The sequence below is a fragment of the Mandrillus leucophaeus genome, unplaced genomic scaffold (genome assembly GCF_000951045.1).
Source record: "Mandrillus leucophaeus isolate KB7577 unplaced genomic scaffold, Mleu.le_1.0 Scaffold418, whole genome shotgun sequence".
Classification (NCBI taxonomy): domain Eukaryota; kingdom Metazoa; phylum Chordata; class Mammalia; order Primates; family Cercopithecidae; genus Mandrillus; species Mandrillus leucophaeus.
Window position 1 is genome coordinate 886,995 of NW_012104454.1, and position 11,051 is coordinate 898,045.

The 11,051-nt window shown below is 55.9% G+C and overlaps 1 protein-coding gene across 2 annotated transcripts in view; it reads right to left on the bottom strand.

The window, feature by feature from the left end:
• MEF2D (myocyte enhancer factor 2D) overlaps nt 1–11,049 on the bottom strand; it is a 37,777-nt gene extending 26,728 nt beyond the window's left edge. Inside the window, exons 1-2 of one of the 2 annotated variants that reach the window (XM_011992784.1) lie at nt 10,140–10,323; nt 9,856–9,916 (exon numbers count right to left, since the gene is read on the bottom strand). The gene's annotated coding sequence lies outside the window, so the exon portion shown is untranslated. Of the gene's footprint in view, nt 1–9,855; nt 9,917–10,139; nt 10,324–10,913 lie in introns of those variants that run through there. The other variant, XM_011992783.1, reaches the window with a different exon arrangement.
• Between the last annotated feature and the right edge of the window lie 2 nt (nt 11,050–11,051).

The window sequence follows — 11,051 nt, forward strand, 5'->3', positions numbered from 1 at the left end:
GACTCCTGGCCCAGCGCTGGGGGAATAACTCAACAGGACACCACCCCTGCCCTCTGAGAACTTGCAGTCCAGCCAAGAGACAGACAAGGGAGGGGCAGGTCCCACCCAGGGCAAGGGCAGGGAGAGGCAAGGGGGCCCTCGGGGGCCTGGACTGGACCCAGACCCAGACCCAGCCCCGGAAGGAGTATCCCAGAGCAGGCAGGCCAGCCCTAAGAGGCAGCAGAAGTGAGGACCGAGGACCAAGGACCACAGCTGCCCAGCTCGATCCCCAGGCCCTGCCTTATTACCCATCCTACCCCCAGGTTCACAACCTTCCTAGTCATTTCTCTCCCCCAACTTCAGCCCTGGGACCTCTTCCCTAGTGCAGAGACACAGGCTAAGGAGCTCTGGGAGACAGGGTGGCGAGGTGAACCCGGTGATGCCCCCAAACACCCAGGCAAGATGGTCCAGAATCATTCTGTGGTTCACACAGTGAGCTCTTCCTTCACAAAGGAAGTGGGGGGCATTACCCCTCTGAAATCTGAGCCAAGGCAGGAGCCTCACATTGTCCCTCTCCCCATCCCACACACAGCCCAATTCTCACACCCCCTCCTGCATGGCCTGCTCCCCACGCCCCTGCTCCTGGGCCCCTCTCGGGTCTCCCTCTCATGCTGCATTCTCTCTGCCCCCTCTCTGTCCCCGCCCCCTCCCACAGCAGCCTCTTTTCTTCACCCCAGAAGTGCTTCTAGGGTCTCATCTCAAAGCAGGTCCCCAGCCCCAACCCTTCAAAGTTCTGTCTGGCAGGCTCACTACCCAAATCCCTGGTTCCCACCGTCTTTCCCTCCCTCGGGGACTCCCCTCCCCCAGTCCAGCAGCCTCAGGGCTGGGCAGGGGCTATTTTTAGCCTGGGCACTGAGCTAATTTTAACTCACCGACAGGGGACCTGGGGGCGGGCTGTCGGGCTGTGGGGGCAGGCAGTCCAGGAAAGCTGGGCCTGGGGCAGGGGTGGTCTCAGGCCCCAGGCACCCTAGGAACTCAAGTGGGGGGCAGGCCCTGCAGTCTCAGCTTAAGGGACAGGACCTGACTTGCCAAGGGGAGCACCCGGTATGGACAGCAGGGCTGAGCCCTCCCCCTAGCTTCCGCTGGACAACTCTCCTGAGCCCCACCCTAGGCTTCCCGCCCTCTTCTCCCTGGCAAGTCTCCTGGGATGGGGTCATCCTGTTCTCTGCCCAGGAGATGCCTCTCCAGTGAGGGTCTGTCTCCTGAGCCTCCTCCATGTCTTCCCCACCCCAGCTTGTCCTTCCTGTAGTCTAGCTCTCATCCTTCCTGTAGCAGCTGTGAGGCCGTTTGGCTCCCTACAAGGCAGCAGCCTGTCACCCAGGGTCCAGCACTTCCCACTCCTGCTCTGACCTTCCCCTTATGGCCTCTGGACTGGCTCCTAGGTAACCACCCCACCCTGCAAAACAAGCTCCTAGAGCTGCCCAGACTGATCTCAGGAAGTATTTGGGGGCAACAGGAGATTGAGTCCCAGTAGAGAAGGGATGGGTGAGGTAGGCGAATGAACAGCTTAGGGAAATATGGGGTCTCTAAGCTGGGATTCTGGATACCTGGGTTCTAGTCCCCGCTCTGGTCTAAGGTGTGATCCTGAGTAAGTCACTGCCTTCTACAGGCTTCACCCCACTGGCCCGTATTATGAGTAGCTGGGTGGACTAGGTACCCAAATGCCCTTCTGGCCCAAACACATGGCTCCTGTGCTCTCTGGGGAAGCCCAAAGGGAAGGGAGGTCAGAATTGTGTAATTCATGGAGAGGAACCAAAGAGATGGCCTGGCTGGGTCTGTCATCCTCCTGCTGGGGAGGAAAGGCAATGAGGGTGCTAGAAGAGAGTCAGGATGGGGCTGGTGAAGGGGCAGGTGCCTTCTAAACAGTAACCCTCCAACAGATGGCCAAGGGTTGACAAAGGCTCTGGTCAGCCAGAACAAGTACCAAGTGGGGCACACAATGCCCTTGTGGCAGAGGCTCAGCCATCCCAATCCCCTCACACACTGGGAATGCCTATCAGACCACCTGCTTGTGGTTACTGAGCAGCAACTAGCCCAAGGTCACTGTTTGGTCCCTGGTGGGACCAGCTCTAGAACCCAAGCCTAAGGCTGTCTTCAGATTCCATATCAGCAGGCCAAGCTGCAATGACTCACCACCACTCATTTGCATGAGGATTTGCATAGTGTCTCTGACCTTATTCCTTCAGGCTCAACTTCCCATTCCAGGACCTGGGTCACCCCCACCCAAGATCCATAGGCACTTGGGGACACCAAGTGGAGTTCTTGGCACCTCAGGCCTTTGTTCCCATCTTTCCCCTCCAGAAAGCATTATTGGATTTATAGTAACCCACAGTGATACAGTCTAGGGCTCTCAGTACAACTGGGTCCCCTACTCTTGTCTAGGCAGAGATGGGGGAGGGGTGTGAAATCACGAGGAATAAGCAAGCATGGCAGCTACAGGAGTTTGGTAAGATTCACAGGGTGAAGTGTGGCTCTGTCACTGCCCTGAGGCGTCACAGGAGAAGAATCCCATTCCCCTCTTTAGTGCCAAGGTTGGGGCAGCAGCAGCAGGGTGGAGGTGAGCTGTCCTTTACTTCCATTTCTATCTCCATTTCCAAAACCCACCCACAGTGCAGGGTGGGAGGAAATGGCCCAGGACAGCAGGTAGGATAGATATAAGACTACAGAAAAAACTTCTCAGGGCTGAGTCCTTGGACTCAAAGTAGTCTCTGGGGCTCAAACTTGCTTTGTCAGAAGCCCTCCAACCAAGCATGTGAGGCTGGTGACACGTGGGAGGGCATGGAGGCCCCAGCATTGTATGCCAACCAATGGGAGCTGCAGACAACCAATCTCCTACCTACCTTTAAGTCTGACTTACATTTGTCCAGAGTATCTACACCGCTCCCATATCCTCTGAAACAATGAAGCCCAGCAGTGGTCTCCAATCCTAGGAAGTCCTTCCTGCTATCTAAGTGCCGTCCCTCCCACTGCAGCCAATCCTTCCACTATTACTTAACCCACTTTGGTCATCTAGACAAGAGCAATGGACAGGGGCCCTTAGCCATCAGAAGCCCTGACTGAGGAGAGGTGGGGGCCGTTGGGACGGTTAGTGTGTCACCTTCCACCTCCCCAACCCAACTTCCCTCTGGGGTCTCAGGAGACAGAAGTGAAAGTGGCAGCTGGGGCCTTGGGGGCGGATCTGCTTGAGAGCCGTTGGAATGAGCATAATGCCACCAGTGCTGGGTCTGGGCTGCCTGCCATTGCAGCGGGTGGGCTAATGGTTAGATCAGGGGAGGGACTTTCCATGGAAATAAAGGCATGGGGTAATGAGGAGTGTGGGCCCCTGGCCAAAGGAAGGGCAGGCTGAAGAGAGAAAAATGGAGAGAGGCAGGCAGCAGACAGTCTCAAAAGGGCATTCTCTTCCTGGGCAGTGTTTGTCCCCTTTTTTAAAGCAGCAAGATCCTTTCTTCTCACCCACAGAACTGAGACAGGGCTGCTCTGGCTGAAGCAGATGAAGGGGTCTGAGCCCTCATTGCTGGGACATGAGAGCAAAGAGAGAGGGGAGAGAGTCCAAGGTCTGGGACCTCAGACTGGACAGCACTAATTATGAGGAAAGGGGAGGTGGAGAACATAAAGGGTTCACCTACGATGATGACAGGGGACCCGAAAGAGGCCAATCCAATCAGGGAAAGCAAATCCTCCTAGAGACATCATGACCTCGAGAAGCCACCGAGGATTTAAAGGGGCCGTTCAGGGCAATGGCTGGGTCTCCTTCTAACTCGAAGGACAGTCCTCTAAGCCCCTGGCAGCGGAGGGAGGGCGGGCATCGTGGCTGCGTGGGCCTGCTGAGGCGGCCAGCCAGGCAGCTCTTACAGGATTAGCTTGCTGCTTTCAGGAAAGGTGCCAGGTGAGGCTAAGATGCCCAGCCAGATGGAGGGGGGGCCCAGAGGGAAGGGGGTAGGGAGAGCAGTACCTGCACAAGGCTATGCAGATACATGTCCCCAAATCCGTGCCCCTTACCAATACCTGGCTTCTAACCCTTTCATGAGGATGCTGTGCAGGGACCCTTCAGATTTTTGCCAGCAAGGACCTCTGTCTACCAAGTTTTCCCTGCCATTATTATGATCTGCAGTTATCCTTCCTCTGAGGGGAAGTCCTGCCTGTTGTCTACTCTTGACTCCCCTGCTACAGTTTACAACCAGGGCCCCACCCCTCAGAACAGGTGAGGGGCTAAGTGGTTCCCCTAACTCCCCGCCCCCTTAGCTCCCCACCCCCAGGCTGACAGGTGGGGGAGACAAGAGGAAGCAGCTGGGCTAGGACACCTGTCCCCACCCAGCCATCACGGGCCCCAGAGGCCTGCATAAGGAGACTCAGCACAGAGGAGGCAGTGGTGGTGGCTGGAGGAAAGGGGCACATAGGTTAAGGAGAGAGGTGACAGGAAGGTCTGAAAAATCCACTTCCAGATCATTCCCATCCTCCTAGTCTACCCCAACCATCATCTCTCACCAAATGCACAATACACGCATGCTTTAAAGGGAAAATCTCAAGGTTTGAGGTCATCCCTCAAACCCCCTGCTCTATTCCCTTGCCTACACATTACTTGATCCAGCTGGAGTGGAAAGACCCCAGGAAAAGGGACCAAGCCCCCTCTCCTCACTCCAGCCTCCTGCCGCGCATTTCTACTTGAAACTCAGGGATGGGCTCTCTCCGTATTCTTTGTTCTCTCAACCCTCAACCCTAGGTATTTGCTGGTGGGTTGAGGATGAGAGAATCATGAGGGGTAAGCAAGCAAGCAGCCAGAGGGATCTGGCAAGACTCGTGGGGCTAAGTGTGGAGGAGGCAGGTTCTCAGACAAGGAGATGGCTGGATGGGGAGGGGAGGGCTGGGCTCAGCTTCCCAAACCATCCCAGGGCCAAACAGAGCCCTAGGCCAGGAGGAACCCTCACAAGGCCTTCTCAGTCCCTACCCTGGACACCAAAGGCATTGCTTGCCCCCATCCTTGTTTCAGGCAAGTCCTGGGCCAGCCTAAGGCTCAAGGTCTGAGAGAAAAGATGTAACCATCACACTTTTTCTGGCGGAACCTCCTTCCCTTCCCTTCCCATGTGAGGCAGGTAGCAACACTTCCCTTTCGCAGGTATGGAAACTCACACAGAGATGGGCAGGGAGTTGCTCAAGGTCACCAGAAATAAGGGGCAGAGGCAGACTGACTGTTGGGCACAGGGTTTCTGCTCACAACCTGGATGGGAGTGGGAGCGAGTCTCCCTCATCTGGGAGTTCTAGCACATTCCTTCCAGGGCCAACTCCCCAGGTCTGGGCCTGGGAGGCTCACACCGGCCTTGTGTCTGCCTTGAAACAAGCCCAGCCTCTTGTGGTTCAAGCCTTCCCACTCCAGTGTCTTCTCATTAGTCCCATGCAGCAGCTCACAGGGATAGCAGGAGGGGTCTTGGAGTGTCATTTGATCTTGCCCTCAAACCCTTGCTTTGGGGGCTTTCTCCATGACACTCAAGTCAAAGCAATACCTCCCTCACCTTGCCACCAAAGGCCGGTTCTCTGCCCTCTGCTGAGGAATCCTGGTTTTCTCTTCCCTTCAATTTCTCCTCCTCCTCTCAGGCCTCCTTTCCATTGCCCTGTCCTGCAGGGCAGGATCTCTCCTTTAATCTCAGACAAAAGCCCTTTACACCTAATAACTAGGAAAGCTTAAATAAGTCACTTAAATCTCTGAGACTGTGTTTTCCAATTCAAAATAACAGTTTTAGAGAGAAACAGTCTTCTTATGTTCCCATGCTCAGTACAAAGCTTGGCACACACGAACACAAGAAATGGAAGTTTCCTCCCTCCCTTTTGGGAACCTGTCACCTCTCTCCACTGGGATCTCAAAAGTTTTGGTTTTTGGACGGGGCACGATGGCTCACACCTGGAGTCCCAGCTACCCAGAAGGCTGAGGTGGGAGGATCGCTTGAATGGGAGGCTGCAGTGAGCCATGATGGCACCACTGCACTCCAGCCTGGACAACAGAGCAAGATCTTGCCTCAAAAAAAAATTTTAAAGTTTTGGTTTTTGGTCTTCAAAGTATACTGGAAAGTTGGGCAAGTGGGGTAATGCTGAGGGTAAAGCTCCTTTGACCAGGGGACAAAAAAAAAAAACAAAAACAAAAACAAAAAACCTCCCTCTGTATGGTTTCCTGGTCTGCCCAGCTCCTAGGAGAGTGGCCAGAGCACCTAGCCAGAGGCAACAAGCCAAGGTCAGTGACCAGGCCTAGAGCCCAGAGCCTCCTGGGAGGGTAAGTTTAAATGAGTAAATATGGTCCCGCCTGGGTGTGGCAAGCGACAGGCCAGAGCTTTGGACATGTCCCTCCCCTCCCAGCCTACAGCAGAAAGAAGAGACGTAAGACAGGCACAAGAGCCTCCCATCCCCCTGGCTACCAGGGTCCTGTGTAGAATCAATGAATGTATTCCCCTGTCTCCACACTAGCCAGGACTAACCAGAAGCATGATTTGGCTCTCAGAAAAAAGAGGCTTGTAGCCTCGGCCACAGGAAAAGGAAAATGTCAGATGAAGAGGGCCTTGGGGATCACCTAGGCCAAGGACCTACCCCCAAATGCCTGAGGGCTTTGATGTAGCCTTGATGCCTCACAGTGGCCTTGTTCATCAAGGTGAGTGGGGAGGGCAACAGAGACCAGCGACAAACCACCAAAACACCCAGGTGTTAATCACCGAAAGGCGAAACTCTGTACATCTGGAAAGCTGGGGCCCAAGAGGAGTGACCCGGGGACACACGGTCAGTGTGAGGGGCAGAGGCAGGCTGTGCCAGGACCACAGAGAGGAGCATGTGAGGGAGGGGTAAGGGGCAGGGATGGAAGTCAGCCAAGGCTCCTTGACTCACAAGCCATGCTCTTTATTTTGCAGACAGGGCTCTGCCTGCCCATCTGTGGTCTAACCTTAATCCCTCCTGCTCCAGTCAGCCCTTCTCTCTTCAAAGTTCTTGCTATGCCCTTCGCCTTCTTGCCTCCGGTCCCCTCAAACCCATCCCAACTCTCCAATCCTTTAATCATCTTTGCCATTCACTACCCCCCACCTCCCGCAGTGCAGCAGCTGCTCTGTGGGTGTCTATATACCAGTGTGTATGCGTTGCACACCTTCCTGCATGTGTACCACTAAATGCTGTGGACCGCATTGGGCATGCCTGTCTACATGAGACCCTTATCCAGCTCCCACTACTAGGAGAAAGGGGCCTAATGGCTAGTTCTCCCACAGCTCCAGGACAAATGCCTCAGAATACTTTCAGCCACAAGCAGGGAGAGGAAAAAGAAAATAAATATTCCAAGATCCAAACAGCACCGACCCCGCCAGGCCAAAGGTCAAGGCCTTTCGGGAGAGCCACTGGAAAAGAAAGCGCTTTGAGTTCCCCTCCTTTCCTATGCCAAATTAGAGCCATCTCTTTCTCCCCAGCTTCCCCACTGGGAAGTTCTTCTTGAAGTCTAAGCTCCATCCTACCTCCATCCTGCTACAGAGAGATTATAAGTGATATAGCCATGTGATCATGGATAGATGAGTGACATCAACCACAATACAGTCAGCCGTCCAGCTTCTAGAACACAGCTTCTAGTACCTAACCGCCCCTCCCTCCATGAGTAAGTCACCAAACTGGGACAGAAGGACAGACAGTTGGCCGGACTCCGGCCCCATGACTGGCTCATAAAAGCCACCAGCGATTACAGTGATGCTGAGGTTGTGCCGGCCTGCCACCATTTCCTCCTTCCCTATAAAAGAGAGATAGTTGCCTTAAACCAGCGGGCCTCAGAGAGTCTCAAGAGTCCCAGCCATGGTCCCGCAGGATGGGGAGAATCCCACCACCACAGTGCCAGGAGACTGAGAACCCGACCCTTGATGACAGGTTCCAAGCTCACATCGGATCCTCATACCTCATACATCCTCACTTACAGAACCTGATGAATACCAACGACGATTTGTGTCCAAGAGGTCAAGGCCTGTATTAAGTCAAGGACCTCAACTCCTCTCTTCCAGTAAGGCCACCACCCTCTGGACTAGAGGGACAAAGAAACAGGGGGCCTGGCTCAAATACAACTAGGGAAATGTTGGGCCCACCCATCAGATCCTGGACTTCCCTTGTCCCCATAGAGGTACTCAGGTGTGTGGCAAAGTGTGCAACCAAGGGCCCACACCAGGCCAGCAAAAGCACTGAGATTCTGGATCCAGTGCCAATCAGGGAGAGCAGGGGGCCCAGCTGGCCAGGAAGAGAAGGTTGACAAAATGGGCAGAGGTCCAGGCCTCTCTGGGGGTATAAGAGCAAGGGACGACCACAGCAGAGGGACCCTTTGAGGGCACAGTAGAGGAGAAGCGTCGGAGGGGCTGGGCCACAATCAATGAGGGCCTATCCCCAAGGCCTCCTCAGGGGCCAAGGTACCTCCCACCACAACCTTCCTTACTACTGCTCCTTTAGCGCCCCCCAACCTGAAGAGTCTCCCTCTGCCTTCTCTTCCCCATCACATCTCCCAGGAAAGATTGGAAGAAAAAAAAAAAAAAAAAAAAAACCCTGCTACAGAGAGATTATATAACAGCAGCCAGAAAGACTATCATATCTCCCAGCCTATGAGGAGAACCAGGAGCCAAGGGGGCAGAGCCAGGATGCCCAGGCCCTCCAGCCCAGGGGCACCAAGCGCAGAGTGGAGTGGACACGGACAGCACCTGCCACCCCTCCAAGTCCTCCACCACTCTCTCAGGCATTGAGTACAGCAGACAGAAGCTCTAGCCAATTCCCCACACCCATCCCCCAACATAAGGATCATGACGCTCTCTGGGTCCTGCTTCTCCCCTTGGACTGGGGCTTCCATGAACACGGACTGTATGTCTCCCTTCCTAGAATCCCTCCCTACTATGAAGTAGTGCCTAAACGAGTGGAAAGACGAAAGCTCTTACACAGATTTGTTGTGTGATCTCATGTGAAAAACTCAACCTTTTTGGTCCCTACAGGAGTGAGTAAAAGCTCCTCCCTTCCCCCTTCCCTCCAGAGAGACTAGAGACCCCTCCCTTTACAAATGTACTGCGCACACATACATATACACACATATGCAAACATACAGGGTGTGTTGGCGGGGGCAGGGGAGTTACAACAAAGAGAATATAACCACTGAGACCCAAGGGCCCAAATGCCTATGCTGGGGCAAGTGGGGAAGAAGTTCCATATAAGCTCCAGTGTCCCCCAATCACCCCGTATAAATAGGTCCTCAGCCACTCCCACAATAGTCCTACCCCACCCCCATCTCCTGCCCAACACACTGGGAAACCACAGGAAGGAAATTCATTCCCAGGCAGGGCCGTGGGAGCTGGGAGAGCCAGACTAAGTCCTGGGGCGGGTGTGACCCCGTGGCCACAAGCGGTGGACATCTGTGAACACTGACATGTGCCTTTTCAGTGCTCTCCTCAGCTACTGAGACCTTCCTGTTGGGGCTGGGAGAGGAGTGGGAGGTGGACAGCTCCCAAACACCAAAACACCCAATCTCAGGCTGACCTGCACTCTCCCTCCTATCTCCAGGCCAGAGCAGCCCAAGGTCACCGCCCCAGACGGCAAACTTCCCATAGTCTAGGCTGGACCCTGAATTGCTGCGGAGACCCACTGCAGGGATACGAGGAGGAGTGGATAAGGGCCACCCCCACCCCAAAGCAAAGAAACCAGGACTCCGAGGAAAACTCGAATGGGGGTTGGGCACAGCAAAGAGGGACACAGGATCTCCCCAAGCCCGCGACACCCTCCCCCAACCCATCAACAGTGCACCAAGTAAGGGGAGGCAGAGGGAGGCTCCCACTCAGAGGGGCAAACCTGGGATAACCCAGTCGGTGGCTCCTAGAGTGCCTTCCTTTCAGGGGGAGCCCTCAGAAAGCTGCTGAGAGGACAGCGTGATTCACTAGGGGGAGGGGGCCCCTTTCCCCCATCCCCCTAAGACCCAAACCTGGTAGGAGGGAGGCTGGCATTGGAGTAGGGGACTAAATGCATTTTGGTCTCCTTGGCCCACCCTCCCAAAAGCCCCCCCAAACTCCCTAAACCCCCACTCGCAGCCCAGCTCCGCCTGCCATAGGTGGAGAGAGGGACTAGAGAACTCTTGCCCAGATGTTGAACAGCTGCAAACTTCTGGCCAGGGAGTTCTCCAGCTGGGGTTGCTGACAAACCACATCAGGGGTCTCGGAAGCGGGGCTAGGAGGTCCCAAGGAAGGGTGCTGCGTGCCCACCTCGTGGCGACTCCGCGTCCCAACTCCACAGGCACCCGGCAAACACGGGCCCCGGAGACACACACACTCACACACCCCAACCCACCACCCCGGTGTCATCTGAACAACATCCCCCCTCCCTCCCCCGCTTCCCAAACAGCTGCGGCTCCCCCCGCCTCCACCCTCCCGCCGCCCTCCCAGGCCCCCTTCTGCACCATTTCGGGCCAAGGAGGAGGGAACAGGCGGCGAGAGGAGGGAGAGGGAGGGAGGGCCGGCTGTTAAAATGTCAGTCGCTCCCGGCTGTCACCGGAGACCCCCTTGGAGGATGGCGCCCCGTCCCAGACCGCTCGGAGGCCGTCGTAAACCCCCTACGCGAACAAGCGGGCGCACCCCCAATCCGCCCGTCCCCACCCCGTACTCCCAACACCCAAGGGAATTGCAGCCCACTCCACTTGTCCCCCACGGCAGACTCCCTGACACAAACAGTCCCCTAGGTAATCCCCGCCAACGCCACACGAAAACACGGCCCGCTTCGCGAGTTCCTCCCGGCCCGGGGGCTGCCCCATCCCACCCCTCAGGGGGACGGTCTAGACCACCCTCCACCCCAACCCCTGGACCGGGTGGGGGAGGGGGCCTCTTAAAGTGGCAGGCGCATTATTTTTCTTTACTCACCAGCCCGGCTGGGGGAACGGTGTTGTCACGGCAAAGAGCGGGTAGCCCTCGCCCCTGGTCCAGGGGATCTTCAACACCAGGAAGCCGCAGCTCCGGGCGGGGGGAATAATAAATGAGGCCGGCGTCCGCGCGGGCCCT